Below are 12,217 nucleotides of genomic sequence, written 5' to 3'. Positions count from 1 at the left end.
GACATTTTATCACATTAAAGATATAAATACAAGTTGTTGTTGTCCTCCATCCTGCCTGATTATCTATTGCTGATTCATTGACGTGTTTGTTCACTTTTCTGCCCAGGGAACTTTGGGCAGATTGCCTACTTAAAATGGACGGATAGCTCACTTAAAGTGTGTTCAATTTAGACTATTCTCTCGGCTCAACTCTACATCCTCTCCATTTGGGTGCTGTGGCTCATTGTTACTGATGTTGTCACATTGACGAAATTCGTTACAAACACTTAAAATCTAAGCTGGTCATGTCGAGGCAAAATTTGTTAATGTTGAGTCTTATGAAATGTTATTCTTGAACCTGCCACAAGGGGTGAGAGCAACGTCACTCGCAACTGAAGCTAAGTTCAAATATTAGGTCCACATTTTATATAACAATTTATTTCACTAAATTCATTTAATGTCTAGTCTTAGAGCATGTGGATACGCAAAATAGTTATTTGGTAAAAAAGATCGGCACACAGAATTGTTTGTGTAGGTTTGAATCATGCATGATTTGACACAAAGCCAAAATGCTTAAGATTTAGGTTTCATTTTCACCTGGTGCAGAGCTGTAACTTCACGTATATTGCTGTGGATATTCTACTGTTTTTTTCTCGGTAAGTAAATTTTCAAATGTTATCAAAAAACTTTGGAATTAAACTTCCTCCCATTCACAATCAGATTAGTGGGGAAGGATCAATCAATTTATTGCTGGTACATTAGATTTTACCTCCCAATTGATCACATTCCTATTTTGCAATGGAGTGCTGTCACTGCACTTAGTTATACAGTTAGGTCCAGCATCATGTCACAAGCAAAATACAAGGTTTATCAAAATGCAGATATTGCATCAGTGCAAGGACTGATGTCAAGTGTAAAGGCGATAATTTAGGTATGGCATTAAAACAAATTTACCTTTTCCTCATAAGATGGCAGCAGGGCTAGGAAACAGTTTCAAAGTCAGTAGATAAGGTGCGGCTATAACATTTCTTCAACCTAAGTCAGAAGCTCGAATCAGAGTTCGATTTATTGATTGAAATGGCAAATTGGAATAGATATCAAAGGTTTATGACCACGAAGCCAGCATTTCTTAATAGAAAATTGTGCTGACCTAATTTTACTGAAGTTTTCTTTGATGAAGTATTAGAGAGGGTTGATTAGGAAAATGCCACTGATGGGCTGCACACACGCACTTTCAGAAGGCTTTCGATATAGCACCATGTAACAAATTTGGAGCTCATGGATTGTAAAGGACAGTAACAACACTGATATAAAATTGTCTGAGTGACAGGAAATAGACAGCATTGATTAATGGATATTTTTCAGGGTGGGGAAGGTTCATAGTAGAATTCTAGAGGGGTCAATGTTGGAACTTTGCTTTTCCTGATATCTAGTTATGATCTATACTTTGGTGTATAGGCCATGATTTCAAAACTTGCAGATGATACATAAATTGGAAATATTGCAAATTCAAAAAGATTGCGTCCAGCTTGAAAAGAACATAGACAAGTAGATGATTAAAATAAAGGGTACAATTCTACAGGGGATGCAGGCACAGAGGGACAGTGATGTTGATATGCATGAGGCATTCAAAGTGCCAGGACAAGTGAGGAGAGCAGGTAACAATGCATACAGTATCCTAGGCTTTATTAACAGGCATATAGAGTATAAAAGCAAGGAAGTTACATTGAACTTGTATCAGATACTTGTTTGGACTCAGCAGAAATATTGTGTCCAGTATTGTGCCACCGTATTGGTTAAATATGAAGATGAGAATGATTTCCAGAATGAGAAATCTCATTACAAAAGTAACATGATATTATCTTAGATGCAGTAATTGAGATACAATCCAAATTTTCTCATGACACCAAATGGCAGAAAATGAGAAATGATGTGGGTAGGTTAAGAAAGTCTCAGTTGAACATGAACAGATTGTAAGTTGGCAAAACTATAAGGAAGTCAATGTGAATAATTGCAAGAACATTACACTGGACCAAAGAAAGATAAATCCAAGTGTTTCCAAGTAGCAAGAAACAAAGGACTGTGAATGAGCATACAGTAGAGTGACAGAAATAATTTTTAAAATTACAGGTGCAAACATTAATTAATAAGTCTAATGGAATGATAGCCTTTATCACAAAGGAACTGGAATATGAAGTAATAAATGGAGAGTGTAAATAGCTAAGGTCTTGTCCCCAGGGTAGTGGAGTCCAAAACTAGAGGGCATAGGTTTAAGGTGAAAGGGAAAAGATTTAACAGGGACCTAACAGGCAATGTTTTCATACAGAGGGTGGTGTGTGTTTGGAATGAGCTGCCAGAGGAAGTGGTAAAGATTGGTACAATTACAACATTTTAAAGGCACCCGGATGAGTAAATGAATTGAAAGGGAGGGATAAGAGCCAAATGCTTGCAAATGGGACTCGATTAATTTAGGATATCTGGTTGGCATGGATGGGTTGGACTGACAGATTTGTCTCCAAGCTGTACATCTGTATGACTCTATGACTTTAGATGCACATGTGAATTAAGAGCAGACATGAGCTTTTTAGCCCTTCAAGCCTGTTGCATCATCCAATAAGATCATGGCTGATCTGATTAATCTCAAATCCTCCAGACTGCCACCTCCTCCAGGTCATTTATCACTCCCTCACTTAAGAATCTATCTACCTCTGGTGACCCTTGAATTATAAACAGTGACGCCTAATACTAAGTTCTCCCATAAAGGGAAACATCCTGTAGATATGTACCTACTATGAGCTCTCAGGATCTGATATGTTTCAGTCACCTCATAAACTTCAGTGGATAAAGCCTAACCTGCCCAATTTTTCCTCATAAGATGAACCTCACCTTTCCGGTGTTAACTTATCAAACCTTCTCTGAACTGATTCTAATCCACGAACATCCATCTTAAGTAAAGTGACCAATACAGTGCATAGTACTCCAGATGTGGTCTCACTGGTGTCCTGTACATCTGAAGAATGATCTCCCTACTTTTGTATTCAATTTCCCTCATTCTAAATGATAACATTCTATTTGCTTTCCTAATTACTTGCTGTACCTGGATACTATTCTTTTGTGATTCATGCACTATGTCACCAAGATGTCTCTGTATCTCAGAGTTCTGCAACCTCTCACCATTTGGTAATACGCTTTTGTATTGCCATAATGGACAATTTCATACTTCCCATATTGTACTTTCTCACATCTTTATCCAGTCACTTAATCTGTCTATATATTTTTGTAGCCCCTTTCTGTCTTCTTTACAACTTACTTTCATACCTACCTTTGGGTTATCTGCAAATTAGGCAACTATACCTTCCCTCCATTTCATCTAATTCATGTACATTGTAAATAGTTGAAGTCCCAGGACTGATGCCTATGGCAACCATTTATTACATCTTACCAAACTTGAAAAAGACCCAATTATGTTTAGTGTCTCCCTCCTGGTTGCCAGCCAATCTTCCAATCACACCAAAGCGCAACTTCTTACACCTACAACATCCACACAAAAGTTTCCTTTTCCATATACAATGTTGTAACTTATGCTACCTCATGCATGTTTCTGGTTTCATATTTCACACCTGGAATACTGTATTCAGATGTTGACACCCCTCCTCAAACATATATTGGCCTTGGAGTGAGTGCTGCCCAGAATGTTTTTTGGACTTTGCTGAAATAGGTTAGATTTATTAAGACAGGTTGCATTAATCAGATTGTATTCCCTTAATGTAGAAGGTTAAGTGGTGATCTAATTAAGTTTTTAAAAATGAGGCATGGACAAAGCAGGAAACAGCATAGTAGTTAGCCTAATATTTTCCAAATGGAAAATGGATTATGGAAAATCTATCACTAAGGAATTGCAAGACAATGAGAAAATCTCAGGCAGCGTCAACATGGCTTTGTAAAAGGGAAATCATGTTTAATTAATTTACTATAGTTGCTTGATGAATGAACGAGCTACCAAGATAAAGGAGAACTTGTGGAAATGGTATACAAAATGATGACAGGCTTAGAGCTGTTTTCTCCAGTAGAGTAGTCAGTTACTGTGGCAGGCAGGGATTTAAGGTGATTTGTATAGGGATTAGAGGAGACCTGGGAAAAACCATCTGCACCAACAGGGTAGTCTGTGTCTGGAATTTGATGCCTAATTTGGTGGTTGAGGCATAAATCCTCACCTCAAGATCTGGACCTCAAAAGCAGTAACTTGCCAGACCCTGGAACTGGTCCTGCAAAAAGGGATTGAAATGGGAAGCTCGTTTATTCAGCCAGTGTAGACATGATGGGCTGAAAGGCCTCTTTCTGTGCTGTAAAATTTCTATGGTTCAATCATTCTACTAGGATTTCCAGAAAGCATTGGAAATCATGCCACAGCAAAGATTATTAAACCAAAAATGAGCTCGTCGTGTAGGGCATGACCTAGTGACATGGATAGAGGATTGGTTACCTGACAGGAAACATACATAAGTTAATTCCAGTTAGCAAGATCAGGATCAATGTTAGAGCCTCAACTACATGCAGTTTACATTGATGACTTGGAGGAAAGAGTCAAATGTATTGTCGCTAAGTTTGCTGATAACATAGAGATAGATAGAAAAGTAAGTTATGAAGAGGACATAAATGGGTTGCAACAAGATTTAGATTAAGTAAGTGGACAAACATTTGGCAGATGGAGCATAATGTGGAAAAATGTGAACTTGCCCACTTTGGCAGTGAAAATAGGAAAGCAGTATCATACTTAGCTGCAAAGAGATTGAATAACTCTGCAGCACAGATGAATCTGGATGTCCTGGTACTTGAATCACAGAAAAAAATGCATGCAGGTATGGAAAGTGATTAAAAAGACAAATGGAATGTTGTTTATTGCAAGTGAAATGGAATATAAAAGTAGGGAGGTTTTGCGACAGTTTGTACAGGGCGCTGGTAAGACCGCATTTGGAGTACTGTGTACAATTTTGATCTCCTTATTTACAAGAGGACATAAATGTAGTGGAATCAGATCACTCAACAGATTCCTGGGATGAAGAATTGTCTTTTGAGGAGAAGTTGGACAATTTGGTTTTTTTTTTCCCTGTAGTTTAGAAAAAATGAAAGGTGTTCATATTGAAACTGTCTGATCCTGAGAGGGCTTGATAGAGTGCATGCTGAAATATGATTCCTCTTGAACAAGAGGCTAAAACTAGGGGACATAGTTTAAAAATAAGTTGTGAGTATATTATTTGACCCTATCCCCACTAGGAAAGAGAACAAACTTCTGAGAGAAGAAATTTGTCCTCATCTCCATCTTGAATCAAAGTGTCCTGATTTTTAAACCGTGTCCTCCAGTTCTAGAATTCCCATTGAGGGGAATCAAGTAGGCTCTCTTCCATTCTTGTCTGTCCAATTCTAGGCATACATGATCTGTAATGATTTCTGTTCCACTCCATCTCTTGGCCTCCCATGATCTGTCCCTAGTCCCCTCCTATTTCTCAACTATTTGCTGCTCTTCAGTCACATGTCAGTTTCCATTTCCATGCTGGTGACGCCGTTTCACCAGCAGACATCATTTGACCACCTCTCATCCTTCCTGCTCTGTTGTTCTCAACTCAGACTGTTTCTCCAACATCCATTATTGGATATACTGGATGTACTGAAAGCATTTATATTATGACCCCACCATAATTTCCATTTCATAGCCATCAAATTCAACTCTTTTCCTTGTAACTGAGACTGAAATTACTGAAGTTCACAATCATGGCGGTAAATTTGACTCTAAGATGAACTTCCAGCGGCATATTATATGATGATTAAGACTATTTATTTCCATCTCCTTAACATTACCAGTCATCAATCATGCCTTAGCTTATGCAGCTAAAATCCTCACCTATGCCTTTGTTATCTCAAGACTTGATGATTCAAATGTAGTCCTGCTTAATCTCCCATTTCTTAGCCTTCATGATCTTGAGGTCAACCAAAACTCTGCTACCTCTCTCCTAATTCACATCAAATTTCAATCCCCATCACTCCAATGTTCCCTGACCTATATTGGCTCCTGGTTAAGCAATGCCTCAATTTTAAAAATTCTCAAATTTTCAACTCCTCCCATGCCCTCAGTCTTGCCTATTGCTACAGTCTATTCCAATCCTCTGATATGTAGAGATATCTGCATTCTTGCAATTGATGTCTCTTCAGAATGCCTGTGTTTTTTTCACTTCATCATTGCTGGCGGTGCCGTCCAAATCCCTCTTGTAACTTCTCTTTCACTCTGAATCTGATCCTTAAAAAAAACTCTCTCTTCAGATGAGCTTTTGCTCATCTACCTTTATGTCTACTTATGGTGCTCAGTGTCAAGTCTTGTTTGACGTATCCTGGGCTGCTTTACTGAATTCAAGGCAGTATAGAAATGCAAGTTGTTGTCATTGTGGAAGGCTGTAATTAGTCACTTCCCCCTCCCAATTCATTTAGGAAAAAGACTTGAGGCTTGGTCAGTTGAGCATTTCTGAGTTGGGATTCATGGATTTTATCATGCAGGAGCATGAAAGATTGGAGGTCTGAAGCAGGTTGACTGTGTAAAGATGCAGATGATGCTTGATTTAATTGACCATCAGAAGACACTCAAGAGGAACAGTCTATTCCTGTTCCTAAGCTTCACTCCCATTGAAATCTACCCATTGTAGGCATTCTTTAATAACAGTCTGTCCGTTGCAGACTAGTCTTACAATATGTATGATAATTGAGATTACATGTACCAACAGGAATCAGATGGTTAATTGCACTCCCACCAACCTCTCCCCCCTACTGCCTCCTCAGAGATGTTCTACCTTATCATTCCCAAGAATTGGTTATTTAGATTAGTTCTCTTCCAGGTTTGTTTAGTTTATGCATTGATTCCTTCAGTGAAGACTGCTGTTACTTCTGACTATTCCCAATTTATGATGCACTATCTGGGAAAGCACTTCCTGGTTGTGGACAATCAGTTGTTGGCTGTCATATTGTTAGTTTGCCCTACCGACCTTGATCTTAAATTGTTTCCTGGTACTTGCGCATTTCATGTATAGGGAAGAAGCCAGGGAAAGTTCAAGAACTCAACTACTGAGTGTTCTGAGGAACTTGTGACAATGAATGAATTTTGTTTTTTTTTTAAAAAAAAGGATTTTGAACCTGACATATGTTGTCTTCAGGTATAGAATCAGAAGAATTTAACACTCCTACATTTTGTCAATTTGCCATCACTGCCAACAACTGCTGGATAATCAAATTGAGAAAAGGTTCTGGAAGATCAGTTTTCTGATAATTCAATTCCCTTCTGCTAAAAAAAAAATCCAGTCCACTTCCAAGAAGCCGTATACTTATGATCTGGATGCATACAAACATAAGCATAGATCCACCAGCACCTGATCCACAACCTGAGCTACAAATCTTCTCCAAAATCATAATCACAGATTCTGAGCAGAGTAACTTACTCTTTCAGTCCAGTCCAGCTGAGATGCACTGTTTTATGAGGAGAGGTTGAGTAGATTGGGCTTGTACTCTTTAGAATTCAGAAGAATGAGAGGCAATCTTATTAAGATATAGAAGACTTTTAGGGGACTTGATAGGGTAAATGCGAAACAGTTGTTTGCCCTTGTGGAAAAGTCTTGGAGCAGAGGGTATAATCTCAGAGTAAGGGTCACAAATTTAAGACTGAGATGAGGAAGATTTTTTTTCTCTCAGAAGATAGTGAATCTGTGGACCATCGAGGGCTGTCAAGGCATAATCAGTGATTGAATTCAAGGCTGAAAAAGATACATGTTTAATTAATGAGGGAATCAAGCATTATGGGGATAACGGAAGAAAGTAGAGTTGGGGATTATCAGATTAGCCATGATCTCATTGATTGCTGCTGTGCAGCCATTAGGCTCACTTGGCCAATTCATTCAAAGGCAAATAGGGACGGGAACAAATGCTAGCCTTGCCAACGATACCCATATCCCATATAGAAATAATAAAAATAAATTGGTAACACAACTGAATGATTATGGCTAGATTTTGGTAGACACAATCTTTGTGGAGAAAGCTGCGTAATTGGTCGGGGAGACAAGTATGTTATTCTTGAGACAAAGGTCAGGCGTGAGTAATGCATGTACCAAGTTAATCTTCTTATCTAAGGCAGCAGCAGCACACCAAATATCTTCAATCAAATCAGGAAATGCTGGGTAACACTTCAGCCACTCAGGTAACACCCCTGCTGAGACAAACGGACCTAATACCTCAGGGTTGCATCTGAAAGGAGTCCCAGTTAATAAGCAAATACAGAGGGAGTAAAAGGTGGGGATGGGTATGCGAGGTAGAAGAAGGGATCCGCGATAAGGTGAGGGGTAGCAGAGAGTAAATGGTAAAATGGGATGTTGGTGCCACGCAAAAGGGAGGTTGAAAACATAGGTGGATTCAAAGGGGTCAGGCTGAGGGTGAAACAGCACAGGCAGACTTACCACTTCACCTGCCTGCTCTTTACTGGCCTATGACAGACTGTACCTGAAGTCCACAGTAGATTGGAAAACAAAACTTTCCTATTTGCTCAGCTGATAGGTTGACGTGGATGTATGTAAAGGCTTGAAATGTTCGTTCTGTGACCCACACCTTAAGTATTTTGTAGATCAGGGTAACACCCTGCCTTGAGCTGCAGTCAGACTGATCCTAGGTCGCCCCCTCCATCTCCCAGTGTTGAGGTTTACACAGCTCAAACCCAGCACCCACCAGGAATCCCATAATTAACAGGGAAAAGAAGACAGCATTTTTGTTTTAACCGCTGGGCACCAAACTTGCAAGGAAATTGGCCTTCTCTGGTTCTCAAGTTGAAATGGTCAGGGAATCCTGGTGGGTGCGGACACAGTCGTGCCCTCTTTGCCAACCTGGGGATCTTCATTGTGCCACTCTGGGTAACCACCAATTTTGTTTCACTTTCATCTGCGCAGCCGTGTCTCCACGATTGTGGCGTCCATTGGATAGGGGAACAAACAGGACTCTGTGTCGCTTACTTTTCACCAGCGGCTAGCAGTCAGCAAATGGATAATCAGCCTGAGTAACTCCAGCGCCTGCTAACGACAATGGGACACGTGTAGAGAGATCAGGCAACTGGACTGGAGGAAAGGCGGACACCTTTTGGAGGGGTGTACTGGGGAGGGTCAAAGAGCAAGGAAGGGTTGCCACTTGGCTGGCACGTGGATGCGATAGCCGTGCCAGGAAAGTGCCCACTCTCAATCTGCTCCCTGCCGTATACAGCCCAGGTGGAGGGAACCAGCCTCCAACCATCCTAGGTGCCGGGGTCATAGCGTTCAGACCAAAGATTACAGAGAGCTCCCTCTGTGGGCGAAAGACAGCTTGGGGGGAGGGGCTCTGGTTGGAATAGTTCAAAGCCTCGGCCGGATTTGGGTAGTTAGTGGCTAAGGGCCCGCGGTGAAGTGAACCTGCACTGATTTGGACACTCGCTTCATCGTCAACAATTGTGTAGTTTGCTCGGTTCTGAACTTGTCTCCTTTCCTGGAGTTTCAGTTGGCTCTGGGTGAGACTCTCAGAGGAGGTTTTCAATCAGTCGGAGGGGATTTGAGGTAGGCGAGCCGATGTGGTCCTCCCAATTTGCAGTTTGGGTCTGGAGGCTTCAGATAAAGTCAAGCTGTGACCCCCCCCCCCCCAAGGAAACTTACGCATGCTCTAACACCGAGGGGTAGCTGGACACTAGGTCTAGTGTTAGTGCGGGAACCTGTACTGCAGAAGCCTCAATGGGCACGTACTGAGGAACAAATGTTACTTCTCAAACCAGCTACCACTCCCTGCGACAAACTTCCATAATTCCGATCAACTCAGCCACTCCAACGGTCAGACTCGGTAGGCACATCATGAACTTACAACCAGACCTTACCAGAGGCTGGAATCGAACCCGGGGCCCTAGCGCTGTGAGGCAGCCGTGCTGAACCTTGCTTATAACCAGACTTGGGTCAGGAGTCAAGACTTGATTGTTTTTAACAGTTATTAAGCTCAGATCATTTAACACAGCCCCGCTATTTGTCTAAACCCCATATAAGCTTGAAATGCCCGGTCCTAACATAGAAAGTGTTTTCCGGGGGAAAAAAAATAGAATTAACACGTTTTGGCGTCTATGAATAGTCTCTTGGGGCATAGATTATATAAGTTAAGGAATGATTCGGAGATGCCGGTGTTGGACTGGGGTGTACAAAGTTCAGTCGCCTGAGGCGGGAATTGAAGCCAGGTCTCTGGCGCTGTGAGGCAGCAGTGCTAACCACTATGCCACCGTGCCGCCCGTCTGGCAGGATTTGAACTCAGGTCCACAGAACAATACCTGTGTTTCTGGATTAATAGTCAAGCAGTAATACCATTAGGCCATCATCTCCCCATCATCTCCCACAGTTCTAGGTACTGTGTGCAGTAGAGGTGCATGCACAAAGTCCAGCGTTAGTATTAATGTTTCACATTCAGCAGCCCAGGCCTTCAAATCCCCATGAAGTTGCGGCAAGGAATTGTAACTATCTCTTTGGACTCACGGATTGGGGTCTGTCTTTCCTGTATCTGAAGATGCACTCGAACCAGGACGGCAGGGACTGAAGAGATCTGTTTGCGGCCTAGCGTTTGACAGTTACCCTCAGTCACCACCCTGACCTGGAATTATATCCCTCACTATCGCTGGGTCAAAATCCCTGCTTCCCTAACAACATTCCACATAAAGACTACAAGAAGCCAACTCATCCCGGCTTCCTTAAGAGAAGCAAGGGGTGGGTAATAATGCAGGCGCCGCCAGCGACACACCATCCCATGAATGAAAAGAAAGACCTTGAATTCATTGCATCAGGGGAACTTCAGTTTCTCGCAATAGCCAGGGGTGGGTCTGTCCGCTTGCTGCTGCCGATGAGTGTTCAGTTCACCTGAAAACAGGCTGTAGCCCCAGCCTGCCCAACTGAAAACTGAACATGATCAAACACTCAGGACGGCTCAGGCTTGAAAGCAGTTCCCAGTGGTCGCGGTCAATGAGAATGTTCCCCTTGTCAGCATGGGCCGTGAACAGGAGAGGGGGAACACGCTTTTGAATGGCAGGTTAGACTTCACTGAAAGCCGCAACAGGGTCTCCCATGGGATGGAATTACATTGTAATCCAGGATCCGTGAAATCACAATTTTTTGAACTCAAGACTATCTGCTCCTGGAGCTCTCGGTCACCCCCAGAGTCCAGCTTCCCTGGCCCAAACACTCCCAACCCTCGAGTGATCCTTACATTCCAGGTGTCGAGCCGGCCTCGCCTCCACCTTCAGCTGAACCGAGTGGCTGTGGCCTGGACAGTCGAGGCCACTTCAGCAGCTGCTGGCGCCTTAACCGTGTGTTCAATGACCTTAGTCAGCTCTTAGTTTGAGTGATGAGGCCTGTTTGAGAGGGAGTCCAAATATTCGATTTGGCCCGATTGTGTGCTTTACCGAATGGTGGCTCACTGCAGCCTACCAATGCTAGGGAGCCTACCAATGCTAGGTTCGATTCCAACCTCAGGTGACTGTTCGTGTGGGGTTTGCACATTCTCCCTCTGTCTGCGTGGGTTCCCTCCCATAGTCACACCGATGTACAGGTTAGTTGAATTGACCAAGCTAAATTGCCCATCTGTTCAGGGATGTGTAGGTTAGATGCATTACTGTAGTCAGGGTTAATGAAAACTAATAGGATAGGGAAATGGGCCTGCGAGGGATACTCTTTGGAGGGTCTGTGTGGACTTACTGGGCCTAATGGCCTGTTTTCACACTGTAGAGATTTTATGAATTATTTTAATCTGGTTTCCCAATGGAAAAGGGCATTCTAACTGACGAAACCATTCCAAACCATCATTACAGACAAGGAGAGTTCAGCTTTTCTTCCCTATAAAAACGGGTTCTGCTCCCGAAGTGCCTGAATATCATTGCAGTGCTCCTGACGTTTACATTTAACAAGGGAGTTTCCACACAGCAGCCTCCCCCCTGCACAGCGGTTCAAGGGCTCCTCAAATGGTGCCCACTCCCCCATTGAACAACTCAGGGGTGCGAGTGGGTGACGAACCTTTTCAGAAAGCACTGCACCTCCTGCTCAACCGACTCTGCAAAAGCATACTGCAGAAGGACGTGATGTCTCGGCTCTGTCAGAGCCACCAGGGAGGAGGAATCTGACAGGAAAGATAGGCCGCCTCACCTCACCCTCAGCTATCTGACCAAGATAGC

The 12,217-nt window shown here is 42.4% G+C and overlaps 1 protein-coding gene across 1 annotated transcript in view; it reads left to right on the top strand.

Annotated features, from left to right (window-relative positions):
• The first annotated feature begins 223 nt into the window (after positions 1-223).
• The window catches only part of nlrc5 (NLR family, CARD domain containing 5), a 181,119-nt gene continuing 169,125 nt past the window's right edge, over positions 224-12,217 (top strand). The window contains exon 1 of the mRNA XM_043707157.1: positions 224-635. The gene's annotated coding sequence lies outside the window, so the exon portion shown is untranslated. The remainder of the gene's footprint in view (positions 636-12,217) is intronic.

This window comes from Chiloscyllium plagiosum, chromosome 17 (assembly GCF_004010195.1).
Source record: "Chiloscyllium plagiosum isolate BGI_BamShark_2017 chromosome 17, ASM401019v2, whole genome shotgun sequence".
Lineage (NCBI taxonomy): Eukaryota > Metazoa > Chordata > Chondrichthyes > Orectolobiformes > Hemiscylliidae > Chiloscyllium > Chiloscyllium plagiosum.
This window is presented reverse-complemented; position numbering and strand designations above follow the sequence as displayed.